The following is a 14,514-nucleotide window of genomic DNA, read 5'->3' as shown; positions in this document are numbered from 1 at the left end:
ATACACATGCACAAAGACACATTTTTTGTATTTATTGAGAAAATTACAAAGACACATTTTTTGTATTTATTGAGAAAATTACAAGTTTGATTTGCATTAAGAATTTAAATAGTGTTCATATACATTTGATTTTTGGCCGATTGCAATTTAAATTGTATTCATATAAATTCTCTTTTGATTGTAGCATTGTTCCTATTAGTTTTCTTTTTTTTTGGGGCAAATTACAAAAAAAAAAAACCCCCAAGGTTTCAATTTTGACAAATTAAACCCTGAAGTTTCTTCCGTGTTTCAATGTGAATCCTCCGTCTATATCCGTTTGATTGAACTAACAGAATCTAGGCAAAATTTTCAGATACAAACACACATGTTCAAACACTTGTATCTCCCTCGTCGTAACTCCGTTTCGCCTTATTTTTACGTCGTTGGATTCACCTCATTGCCTAATTTTCATTCCACCTCTCATATGCCTTGTTTCACCTCCTTTTGTGTGCCATTGGAACTCCAAAAGTTGGCCAAAAATAAGATTTTTCTCTCTCTGAACAAAATTTTCAGATTCAAACATACATGTTCAAGCACTTGTATCTCTTTCGTTGTAATTCCGTTTCGCCTTATTTTTCCGTCATTGGATTCACCTCATGGCCTAATTTTCATTCCATCCCTTATACGCCTTGTTCCACCACTTTTTGCGTGTTGTCAGAGCTTCGAAAGTTAGCCAAAAATAAAATTTTTCTCTTGTTATGTTTTTTGTTTTTTTTTTTTCCTCGTCTATCTTATATCTCCATACTTCTTCATTCCTCTTTCGTTTCCACAATTATTCTCTCTTTTCCTCTTCCTTCATGGCCCTTCTCCCACTCTTATGTTTCTTTCCGTTCTTGTAAGTCATATACATTTATACTCGATGACACCGCTATCGGTGGCCACCACAAACTCGGTGGAAGGGCCATGAAGGAAAAGGAAAAGGAAAAAAAAGAGAATAATTGTGGAAAAAAATAGAAAGGAAGAAGCATGGAGATGGAAGATAGAGGAGGGAAAAAAAACAAAAAACAAAAATTTATTTTTGGCCAACTTTTGAAGCTTTGATAGCATGCAGAAAGAGATGGGATAAGGCGCATGAGGGGTGAAATGAAAATTAGGCAATGAGATGAATCTAACAACGCAAAAATGAGGCGAAACAAAATTACGATGAAGGAGATACAAATGATTGAAAATGTTGGTTTGAATATGAAAATTTTGCCCAAAGAAAGAAAATTTTTATTTTTGGCCAACCTTCGGAGCTTTGATAGTATGCAAAAGGATGTGGAACAAGGCTTATGAGAGGTGGAACGAAAATTAGGCCATGAGGTGAATCCAACGACGCAAAAATGAGGCGAAATAGAGTTACGACAAAGGAGATGCAAGTACTTGAACATGTGTGTTTGAATCTGAAAATTTTGCCCGAAGAGAAAAAAATCTTATTTTTGGCTAACTTTCGGAGTTCCAACGACACAAAAAGAGGTGGAACAAGGCGTATAAGGGATGGAATGAAAACTAAGCAATGAGGTGAATCAAACGATGTAAAAATGAGGCAAAACGGAGTTACGAGGTGGAATGTGTGTTTGAATCTAAGAATTTTGTCCAAATTCCATTAGTTCAATCAAACAGACACGGACGGAGGAGGGTTCACATTAAAACATGAAAAAAAAACTCTAAGATTTAATTTGTTTAAATTGAAAAACACACGAAACCCTAAATTTTTAAAAAAAAAATTGCCTTTTTTTTTTACACAATCTTCCTTTGTGATAGGGTGAGAAATGATTTTTAACAGTACTACTGTGGATGGTTCTATGAGTGCTCCAATCAAAATCCGATCTCATGTTTTATTTTGTTCCACAAAATCCAAAATATAATATGTACATACTTGGTTTGAAAATCGGAAATATTATGTTTTTGAAATGAAAACTCTACCATACTAGACATGATTTCAATTCTTTTGTTTTTCTTTATAATTTTTTAATTTAAGATTAAAATTTAATTATTTTCATTACTTATTTAATTTATTAGATTGCAAGAATCTATTAAATTTAATACTATATTTTGTTTATGATTTTAATGGATAAATAATTCAATAAAGAATAAATTTTAATATGGTTAAATGTATATTTTGATAGATATTTGTAGTGTCCCACCAATAAGGCAATGCAAGTTTGCCATTATATTAACAATATATGTTAGTTTTATTTTTATTTTTATTTTATGTTATGAAAAATAAAATCAATCATTTTAAACATAATACAACTAAGGCCTCGTTTGGGAACATGCTAATTTAGTAACTTTTTGGTTATTTGGCTAAAAAGGTAGGTAAAAAAAACTTGTATGTTTGAGATGACTTTTTGGCTAATTACAAAAAGATGTGCAAAAAGTAGAGAGAAAAAAGAATCTTTGACTTTTTTGTATGAGTTGTTGGCTTTTTGACTAATTTGGTAACTTTTTGACTAATTGGCTAAAAAAGTAAGTCCCCAAAACAGGGCCTAAATTTATTTTGGGTCGAGTAAGAAAATATTAATTAATTTGATGTATATTATAAAATCATAATAGATATTACGTGATAAAAAATTTACCTATAAATCTCATCTTAAGGAATGGTGATCCATTTAGTTTCAAAGATTTTCTTATAGACCCATTAGTCACATTGATTTTGGAAAGATAGATTTAATATATTATTTGAAAATTAAATTTACGGTTATACCCTCATTTTTATTATGTTTCCTTCTCTCTCTTTTTCGTGGTAGAAATGTAAGATACACAAAATATGAGAATCAAATTTGGGATGAATTTTTATATGAGAATCTTTTTTATTTGGAATGACTTGAAATGTGAGATTCTTTAAATATTTCAAAATGTGTACAAAAATAACTTCAAATATGGGATTTTTTAAACATTTCAAAAGGATGTGAAATTTTTCAAACATTTTAAAATGAGTACAAAAACTCAAGCCTTGTTTGGCATTACTATAGTACAAAAAGTCAGAAAGTTACTAAAAAAAAAAGTCCCTACTATTTGGGGAAGTGTATGTGGGAAGTCTAGAGGGCAAAATTACAATTTTGCTTTTTGAATTCAACAACCCAACAGTGCAGCTCAGTGCTGCAGATTACTTTGCATTTACATTTCCCCAAATGTAATGACGTTGCACAATGTAAGCCACAAATTCCCATTAAAAAAAAAATTGAAATGCACGGAATGAAAGTGCGCTGTTGCATGTGTCAGGAAAGGTAGAACGATAATTTTGATATTTGCTACAATATTTGATTACACATTTTTTTCGTAAAAAGTCAAAAAATATCTCAAATATACATTTTTTTTCTCTAATTTTTAGCAAAAAAGTCAAAAAGTGCACTTATATAGCACATCCCAAACAACCCTAGGCAAATGTATAATTTCAAATTGAACACTCAAAAAAAAATTCTTAGTGTACTTTTCCCAAATCTAACACTCTAACATAAAACTTAAAAAAAACACCTTAGTATAACACTCTAGAAAAAGAATGTGAGATTCTTCAAACCATTTCAAAAGAAGTACAAAAATTCCTTAGTAAGCTTTAGGCAAATGTATGATTTCAAACTGTGAGTATTACGTTAGGAAAAAGTATACTAAGGAGTTTTTTAGTGTTTTTGTGTGTGTTACATTAGAGTGTTACGTTTAGGATTACATCGATTGAAATGTTACGTTTGAAAAAAATACACTAAAGAGTTTTTTTGTATGTTATATTTAAGTGTGTTACTTTAGAGTATTACGTTTGGAAAAAGTACATGAGCTTTTTTGGAGTATTACGTTGTTACGTTTGAGAAAAGTATACTAAATTTTTTTTTAATGTGTTACATTGAAATGTTACGTTCTTATTCGTAATATGAGATTTGTTCTAGAATGAGGGAAAATTCAAAACCTCTATAGTACAAACTGCATAAATGTGTACGTTTGAATAAATTCACTTTTATCTCTAAAAAATTGAACTCAAACACATAAGTGACCATCATTTTGTGTAATTTCTACTTTAAGGTGACCTTTGGATTCATAAGAAAAAATGAAGAATTAAACAATTCAGAAAATCACATTTTGAGATTTATTTGTGCTTCACCCTTAAGTTATTTGTGCATTAAACTCATAGTTTTTTTTTTTCTTTTAATTTATAATTTTACACAACTTTTAAATTTACAAATAATACTCTATTTGGTTTGGAGTTTTCAAAAATAATTTTTTGAGTTTTCAATTCATATTTTTATATTTTTAGTAATTTTTAAAAAATTTGTTAAATATTTTTATTTTTATTTTTTAGATCCACTTAATCTTGATATACATAAAAGATATAAAATTTTTACAAAAATCTTTTTAAAAAATCATTGAACACAACAAAATACGAAAATGTATTGAATTTTCTTCTTTTTTTATTTTTTTAGAATTTGGTGAATTTAAAAAAAAAATTACAAATATTATACTTTTTAAGCATATTTAGATTAGGTATATCTAAAAAATAAGATAAAATAATTGGATAAAATATTAAAAAATTCACTAAAAAATAAAAAAATAAAAATAAAGCACGAAAAATAAAAAACTTAATTTTAAAAAAAGTGAGTTAAATCAAAAGTTTTGTTTATAGGAAATAAAAACGATAAAAAAAAAATAGAGTATAAATATATATGAATTTTTTTATCATTTTATCTTGCTTATACAGCACGGGATGAACGCTAGTATGTTTGTATGGTAATGGTGTGTTACAGTGTTTTTTTTTTTTTTTTTTTAATTTTTTTGAGAATAGTGTCGTGTTGTCTATAAAGGAACTAATCGGGTCAAGTCCCTAAATAGAAAGGAAATAGAAGATATTTATTTATTTATTTATTTATAGTTACAAGAAGGGATTTATTATAGTTTGGATTGGAATATGTTAATGTTTTTGATATTGGAGACTAGGGGTGTAAAGTTAGGGTTTGCCTTCTCTTCAGTCTGGATTGGATTAGAGGGTATTGTTGAGCTCGTAGAGATTCACTACGAGTCTCGTTTTAATAATCTGAACCGTCTAATGTATAGAATTCGTCGAGTACTATGTACTTATAAAAAATCACGTTAATCGGATATCGATAGCTATGTAATCAAATCCGTTTTGTACTAAAAAAATGGACGGGAAAAAAATAAATGGTTGATAGAAATCTGATCCGATGAAATAGCTATCGACATCGATCAACGTGAATTTTGAAAGCATATAGTACCCGACGAGTTCTACACATTGAACGGTTCGGATTATCAAAATGGGACTCGTTGTGGACCCCCACAGGCCTAACAGCACCCTCTAGTCAGATCACGGACTTGAGGGAAGTCAATCCCTAAATTTAACCGGGCTCAGATTGGTCCATGTCTGGTCTCGTAGGCTTTAGCCAAAATTCGGGTCGGGCCAACCCCACGGGTCAAAAAATTAGGCCCAGGCCTAGGAGATATTTGAGGCTTGGGTTGGGGTTTGGATCGGGCTTGAACATTTTTGTTTTCTATCTTTTTTTCACCAAAATTTTTTTTTTCATCAAAAATGGCACTGGACCTCGGGTTGCGCCTTGAGTGGGCCAATGGGCCAAACTTCAAAATAATGGCTCAGGCCCAGGCCTAGGGTCCTGGGCTGGGCTCTAGCCCGAGCCTAATCGAGTCGTGGGCCATTTTTACACTCATACTAGAGACGAGTTTTTTTTTTTTTTTTAAGGAGTCCCATCTCAAATTGGATTGGATTTCCAATAAGGAGGAGGATCTCTTCCAGTCCAAATTTTAGAGTGAAGTGCGCTGTTTGGATTCATGGAGCTCACCACAGGTTCCATTTGCATAATCTGAACTATTCAATTAGTCAGGTATTTCATGTATTTTGTCCACACAAAAAATTAAGTCAATCTGATAACTATAACTTGTTCAATTTATTGCGTTTGTCACTAAAAAAATATATAGTTTATTTTTAAAAACATAATTTTTGTCTATTTTTTTAATGAATAATTGAACAAGTTATAATTATCGGAGCGACCTAATTTTTTTTTTGTGAATGAAATACACAAGGTACCTGACAAAATGAATAGTCTGGATCATCGAAACAGAGGATCCGTGGTGAGCCTACGGTCCCAAACAACACCCTCCAATCTAGATTTTGGACTGAAAAAAATCCTCCCTACACTCTCTTTTTCTCTCTCGCGTGCTCGTACACACAAACAAACAAAACTAATTGGAGATTTGCATTTTGTTTGGGTGACTTTTTAAGTTGTTGTTGTTGTTGTTTTTATTTTATTTTTTAAAACTTTACGTTTTGCATGAGATTGTTTAAGTGAAAGGTCTTTTTGTTTATTGTGTTGTAATTTTATTTTTCAGGTGAAAAAAGTCTAAAAATTAGGGATCTTTTATTTTATGCCCGAAGGGACGACTTTGTCTGTTTTGGGCCAAATTAACTCTGGAAGAAAGATGAAGTATTCAGAGGCGGAAAGATCAAAACCCTATTGATTTAAAGTAAAGTACGGACATTTTTTGAGAGAACGTGCAATGGACATTTTTGGAGAAAGAGAGTTTGAAGTTGTCTAGTTTGGAAGAATTTCAAATGAGTGTGTAATCCATTTGTTATTTTAAAGATTTCTAGTCTAAAAAACCTTAATCTTATCTTAAAAAGTCAAGATTTTATTTTATTACAAAAAAATAAATAAATAAATCATCAGTAAAAACCACTTGAAAATATTATTTAGAGTAAATATCATTTGCCTCCCCAAACTATCACGTGTTTTTCACGCGCACCTCCATACTTCTATTTATTTTAATTTAGTACCTGAACTTTTCACAAATTGATCAATTAGACCCTTGCCGTCACCTTCTGTCCATAATTGGATGGAATGTGGTGAGCTGTCCCCCTGAACTATCTTTTGGAGGGAATATAACAGGGTTTCCCGCCGTATGCAATCTCTTTCTTCTACTATATAACAGAGGCAAGCTCCCAACAACAAAAAAAAAAAGAGCATATGTTTGGTGGTAAGAGAGAATGAGGAATGGAGGGTCAAGAAATCTGGGAAGATCGAGCCCAACTGAAGGAAGATGGAGTTCAAGTGACATGGAAGACCTGAGATGCATTTGCAGTGGAAGACGAAGGGTGATACAAACATCATGGATTGATGCAAATCCTGGTATGAGGTTCTTCAACTGTCCCACTAATGGTTGTAATCAATTCACCTGGGTAGACCCACCTATGTGCTCACGGGTAGTGCAAATCATCCCTGGGCTGTTGAAGAAGGTCAATAAGCTAGAAGCAAGATTGTAGACAAGGAATAGAAGAGAAAGAAAGCTATAGATATGCTTGGCTGCCTCATGGTGCATCATTTTATCAATGTAGTTTGTAATGTAGTGTAAGAAAGAATGTAATAGGAGGAGACTATTATGAATGAATGAATATAATGGGGGGAAATATTATGAATGAAATGTAATGGGGAAATATTATGAATGAAAATTTCAGATTTTGTATTAATGTTTTACTCTTAAAAAAAAAAAAACAGAGCATCACAGCCTTTGTTTGTCCCTTAAAAAACAATTTGTGTTCATCCTTACAAAAACAGGGCATTATCATTTAATTAAAAAAAACAAAAAAACAAAACAAAACAAAAGTGGCATTGTGTGTTACTTTAACTATTTGTCATCCATCCATCGAAATAACTAATTGGTGGCCTCTCTGAATGGCCCCTTGGCAACCAATGAATAAAATACCTATCATTGGCATCCATCCATCAAATGGCATTCATTCAATGAATAAAAAACCTATCAGTAGCATTCATTCAAAACACACAATTGGAATTCATCCATGTAATGGCAACCAAAACCAACACAAGCTACATTTACATAGAAATGAGGAGTATCATCCATTAAAATAGAGCATCATGCACAAAAGCAACAGTCATAAATTTGTCATTCAAGTTTTCAAAACACACAATTGTTTGTGACAACCAAAATACTACCTTTACATAGTTAACAAGTTCAGGGCAACCATTCCAAACAAAAAATCATTACATGTACAAAAAGCCCCAATGAGAAAGTCATATAGATGCTTCCTTCTTGTATCCAACAAAAAAAAAAAAAAAATCAATCTTTTGTGCAATGGATGCTTTTTACTTTCAATCTTCAGGTGCTCCCTGTTTGTGTCTAGTGGATGCTATTTTAATGCCACTAGCATTGTACACTAGCTTGCCTCTCCACATCATTTGACCCTCTTTTAGTGTGCTGGCTGAACTCATTGGAGATGGAGTTGACTGAATTCCTTGTACCACTCTTTTTTTAACCTGCAATAAGATTGAATTATCTACAATTAAACACAATCTAATATAGGACAATTAAGTTACTATTTAAAAGGGAAGGAAAAAAAAAAGAAAAAAGAAGAACACTGACAGCCAGTTTCTTCTGTCTCATGTGTCTTTTGACCTCAGGTGTTTCTAACAATTAAGAACTCACATAGATTGTTTAGCAAAAAGTCACACTTTGGAAAAGTGTTGAAGTGGCTCCTACTCCAATGAATTGATGGTTTTTTAACTAACCAATCATACGCCTTAGAATCAACTTCTTTAATCTCTGCCATCACTTTGGCCCTTGCAGCCTTCCACAACAGATCTTTTAGAACCAACCCCTTGTATTCACCCTTAAAATTGTTGTACAAATGCCTCACACAAAACCTGTGTGAAGCATTTGGGAACAACGAAGCCACTGTATCAATCAAACCCTTTTGTTTATCACCTATGAAGGTATAACAATGAGAGTTTACAATATTCAGATCATGTCCTAGCAACTCTAGAAACCACAACCATGTTTTTTTTTTTTTTTCTCTTTCTCAACAATTGCATAGGCAAATAAAAATATGCAATTGTTTGCATCTATCCCAACAGCAGTCAAGAGAATACCACCATGTGACCTCTTCAAAAGGCGTCCATCAACTCCTATGACCGGCCTGCAAGCATTCATAAAAGCTTTCTTCAATGGACCCCAACGCAAGTACAACCTTTTGAACTTTGACTCTGTATTGCTCCCATCAATAACCCTTGGATTACTTCCTTCATTAACCTTTGGAATCTATTTCACCTTCATGCAAACTGTTGTTTCAAGATTGGTATTCCTAATCTCCTCAATGTAACTCCATAACATTGCAAACTGCTTAGCTGCAGTACCCTCTACTTGTGTTTACATCTTGTTTCTTGCCCTTCTCACTTTTTGTAAGTCAACCTTCACATTGTGCTCACTTGAAATAGTGTCTACCAATGACTGAATTGGCCATGTAGGATTTAACCTAATTCTTTCAAAGTACCTCTTGACAATCCATTTGGAACTCGCATGTGAAACATTAAAAGACCTATTACAAGTGTGCTCATCAACAAGTGTTTTGATCCTATACAACCCATCATGTTTTACATATGAAGCATAACAAACCCAAGGACAACCAACTTTGCACTCTACCCTCACCTTTTGTTTGTCATTCTTGGTAAATGTTATATGTTTGCCCCACATAATTGCATACTGCTTGTAACACCCTCAAAATAAAGAGGATAATCCAACCCAAGAGATTCATAATCATAATAGAAAATGTTATACTTTCATTCATCAGTTTCTATTACAAAGGGAAATACATGCATTATACATTCATAAACATTTGTTACGAATCTACAGCATGTAGTTCAAATTAACGATAACAACATAAATGCCCTACGGACTTACATTTTTCCAACATATCACTTAATTACAACAAAAGAAAGAGTCCTAAGCTCTATACAAGTTAAGCCCTTGGCTTGAGTAAACATTTAAGCACAAATATAACAAAAATGGAGCCTTCAGCCCTCACTCCTCCCAAGCTATATCCTTGGAGGTAGCATGTCACCAATACTTGAAAATATTTTCCCAAATCGGGTGAGCCAAAGCTTAGCAGAGATAAACTAGCACAGTATATGAGGTTTAACTAAGATATAAGTGCCAGATAAACGTCCAATATTCATGACCAACTCACATTCTTCCCATGACCATACAATATCGATATTTACATCTCAATTCATTTCCATTTATTCATTTCAAGTCTTAAGAGAAATATATATATATATATATATAATTTTCCAAATAACTCAACTGAGACTACAACTCAGTAGTTTTCAACCAACATAACTATCATACAAGTATTTCAACCTTGCCATTTTATGAAAATTTCGTCCGCGAGATCGACACCCATGTATGCATAAGATTTTAGGACTTTCACCCTAGACACTCCAGTCAACTTAATTCTCAATGGAGTCCATCCCCTATCTCCTCCCAAACACTGGAGTACATCCCATTTCTTCTCCCAAAACATTACACATATACAATGTATTTAAAAACATCGTCATATTCAATGACTATCCATAACACATATTCAATGTCTTAATCATACCGTTATATTCAATGACAAAACTTCAATGATTAGTTTCAATCCACCTAATCCTCATGCAATTTCTACAACAATCATTACTATCCTCCACCGATAGTCCAATACAGATATTTCTAAACAGATACATAATCTTTTAAACATAGAATTTATCAAACTTCCATAGGTGAGTGATTTAACAAATCCAACTACGCCATTCATTCATATATCCTCCTAATTTTACATTTCCCATATCAATTTCATTATTTATACAATTTGGTTATCCAACTCAAATTAGGGCAAATTTATCTTTTTTTCAAATATCAACCCAAAGCTAAATTTCACCATTTTAACACTAGAGAACCTCATATACAAGCCCAATAGTCATTTTGTAAAAACAACATGGGGAACCCCTCTTTCAATTTTGAATTTCAACCCTTGCTTTACTCAAATCTTCCCAAATCCCACCATTTATACAAAACAACAAATACCTATGTTAAAAACCATATTAAGGTGCAGAATGTCCCTACCTCAAAGAAAGAAAATGAACCAAGCAAGGATGGAACTTCAAAAGTAACAAAACCAACTTGTACTCGGATCAAAGTGAAGAGCTTGAGGAGTTCTACCTTTTTAATGAAGGCACATGGGTGTAGAGATCAAAGGATCTAGGTCAAAATGTAGAAAGAATGTGAGTTTTAGAGAGAAAAGCTCCCAACTTTAGGGTTTTGGGTGAAAAGATATGAAAAAATGATGTAAAAAGTGCTTTTCGCGATCTGATATACGCGCAGTCTGCTCGAGCGGAGAGTTTGATGCTCAAGCGTCAGACACAAACTTTTGTTCCACTCGAGCGTAGAACACACACCTCCAGAACTTTTGCAGACGATAAACCAACCGCTCGAGCTCAAGAAAGGACGCTCGAGCGCCCACCCGCTTGAGCGTAGGAAACGCCGCTCGAGCTTAAAAGACACTCCTCCAGCACTTTTGCAAACGTGCAAAGTACTGAAGGTTTTCAACTCCCGCTCGAGCGCAAGAAGGTCCGCTTGAGTGGAGGACCAAAATTTACATATCCCACGCGAGCGCAATAATAGACGCTCGAACGGAAGACCAGGAATCTGGGCAATACAAGGTTTGAAAACTAAGTAACCCACTTGTTCCAAACACACCCAACATATTCCAAAGCTCAATTTCAAAGAGTTAAAGAAGGAAAACAAGACATGGACAACAGCATACAACCACGGAACCCGAGTCCGGAACATAACAAAGGTCGGGTCAAAACCGGAATCGCTATAACCTCCCCCTCCTCCCCGTTAAAGAATTTCGTCCTTGAAATTTACAAATTGAGTTTCAGAATCAAGTTTAGGCAATTCTCAAAATGATTACAAATCAATACTCAACGCCATGACCCATTTACCGGTCACTCAATCCTTTCTCAAGAGAACATATTCCTAGTATACCTCTCAACAAATGTTACCAATATGCATTCCCCGAAATTTTAACCAATTTCAATACATATGCCTCATATATCCAAAACATATTCAATGTTTATGACAAATTTGCATTTTCACAACTTAAACAAGATATACAATGTTCAAATTTAAACTTGCGTTTCCGAAACATATTCAACATATACAATGCCTTCATAATTCAAAACATATACAATGTTTTCATAGTTCATAAACAAAGCTAAAATCTCAGCATACACTCAAACTTCAACAAATAAGTCCGGATATTTCTCATGGACTTCCAATTCACGCTCCCAAGTTGCGTCCTCAACCCCATGATGTTTTCACAATACTTTAACTAAGGGAATTGTCTTGTCCCGTAAGACTTGGTCTCGTCTATCCAAGACTCTCACCGGTCTCTCCTCATATGAGGCATCCTCCTTTACCTCTAAGTCGGTCCAATCCAACACATGCGATATATCCAGCTCATACTTCCGAAGCATACTAATATGAAGCACATCATGTACTCCGAAAAGTTGTGGCAGCAACGCTAAACAGTAAGCAACCTCTCCAATCTGCTCAAGGATCCCAAAAGGGCCAATAAACCAAGGGGATAACTTCTCACTCTTCCCTAATCTCATCAAACCCCGCCTAGGTGATATTTTCAAAAAGATATGATCACCCACTTCAAAGGACAATGGTTTTCTCTTACGGTCAGCATAACTCTTTTGGCGATTCTGGGCTGTAGCCAATCTCTTACGGATAAGTGTCACTTTTTCTGTCGTTTTCCGAACCAACTCTAGACCCAACAAAGGTGCATCACCCACCTCGGTCCAACACACAGGAGATCTACAAGGTCGGCCATACAAGGCCTCAAATGGTGCCATACCAATACTCGACTAGAAACTATTGTTATAGGAAAACTCCACTAAGGGCAAGTGTCTCTCTCACGACCCCTTGAAATCAAGCACACAACCGCGAAGCATATCCTCAAGGATCTGAATAGTACACTCGGACTTCCCGTCCATCTAAGAATGATACGCAGTGCTAAAGGTCAATCTAGTACCCAAGGCACTTTGCAAGCTGTGCCACAGCCGAGCTATGAAACACAAATCTCTATCTGAAACAATCGTCACAGGGACCCCGTGCAACCTCACTATGTCATGAATATACAAATCAACAAAGTAATCTACCGAATCTCTTTTGTGCATAGGAATAAAATACGCCGACTTAGTCAACCGGTCAACTACTACCCAAATGACATCACTACCCCGTTGAGTCCTCGGAAGGCCCACAACAAAATCCATCGTGACATGCTCCCATTTCTACTCAGCTATAAGTAAGGATTGTAACAAATCCGCTAGCCTATGATGCTCAGCCTTCACTTGCTGACAAGTAAAGCAACTCGATACAAACACTGCCACATCTTTTTTCATGCCCCTCTACCAAAACTGGCGACTAAGGTCATGATACATCTTCGTGCCTCCTGGATGCACCGCAAGACATGAATAGTGAAACTCTCGAAGTACTTCCTCTAGGCAAGACTCTGGCACAAACAAATGGTCACAGTATTTCACACTCAGGTCGGGATACACAGTCAAACCCTTCTCTACCTTCCCACTAGAGATCTTCTCCCCGGAGGGATTCTACTTCAAAGTCATCCTTCTATGCTTCTAACACTTGATTCACAAGTGTAGGTTGTACAACTACAGAAAATAAGGTCGCAAATTCAACAGACTCGCTCAGATGCAAGTCAAACTCACTGAGAGTACCCAATATCTCCCATTCCCGGATAGTAATACCGGCTATACTGCTGATAGATTTCCTACTTAACGTATCAGCCACAACATTGGCCTTCCCCAGATGGTAGTGCAACTCAAAATCATAATCCTCTATAAACTCCATCCACCTTCTCTGTCTCAAATTCAAGTCCTTCTGTGTAAACAGATACTTTAGACTCTTATGATTAGAAAACACCTCAAATCTCTCACCATACAGGTAATGCCTCCAAATCTTTAAGGCAAATATTGCCGCTGCCAACTCTAAGTCGTGAGTAGGGTAATTCCTCTCGTGGGCTTTCAACTGTCGCGAGCCATAGGCTACTACCTCCCCCTCTTGCATCAATACACAACCTAAACCTTTTTGTGAAGCGTCACAATATACCGAATAGTCCAAACCCCTCTCCGGAATAATCAAAACTAGAGCGGTGGTAAGTCTAACCTTAAGCTCTACAGCTTTTCACAAGTCTCACTTCACACAAATTTGACCATTTTCCTCGTCAATCTAGTCAAAGGCGAAGCTAATCTGGAGAAATCCTTCACAAACCGGCAGTAATACCCGACTAATCCCAAGAAACTACGAATCTCGAAAGCATTCTTAGATTGCACCCAATCTTGCACTGCCTCAATTTTGGATGAATCTATAGTCACCCCTTCCCCGGATACTACATGGCATAAGAACTTAACCTCTTTTAGCCAAAACTCACACTTCCCAAAACTTAACATACAGCTTATGAGCTCTAAGCAACTCAAGAACCACTCCCAAGTGTTCCTCGTGCTCCTCCTCAGAGGGTGAGTAAATCAAGATGTCGTCCACGAAAATGATCACAAAACGATCTAAGAAATCTCGGAAAATTTGGTTCATCAAGTTCATAAACACAGCTGGGGCATTAGTTAG

General features: G+C 34.9%; 1 protein-coding gene across 1 annotated transcript in view; it reads left to right on the top strand.

The window, feature by feature from the left end:
* Positions 1 to 14,514, top strand: part of LOC114297465 (GDP-mannose transporter GONST3) — a 54,655-nt gene that overhangs the window by 4,645 nt on the left and 35,496 nt on the right. The window lies entirely within an intron of this gene.

This window comes from Camellia sinensis, chromosome 8 (genome assembly GCF_055761805.1).
Source record: "Camellia sinensis isolate YWXY chromosome 8, ASM5576180v1, whole genome shotgun sequence".
Lineage (NCBI taxonomy): Eukaryota > Viridiplantae > Streptophyta > Magnoliopsida > Ericales > Theaceae > Camellia > Camellia sinensis.
The sequence above is the reverse complement of the archived record's forward strand: the minus strand, read 5'-3'. Positions and strand labels throughout refer to the sequence as shown.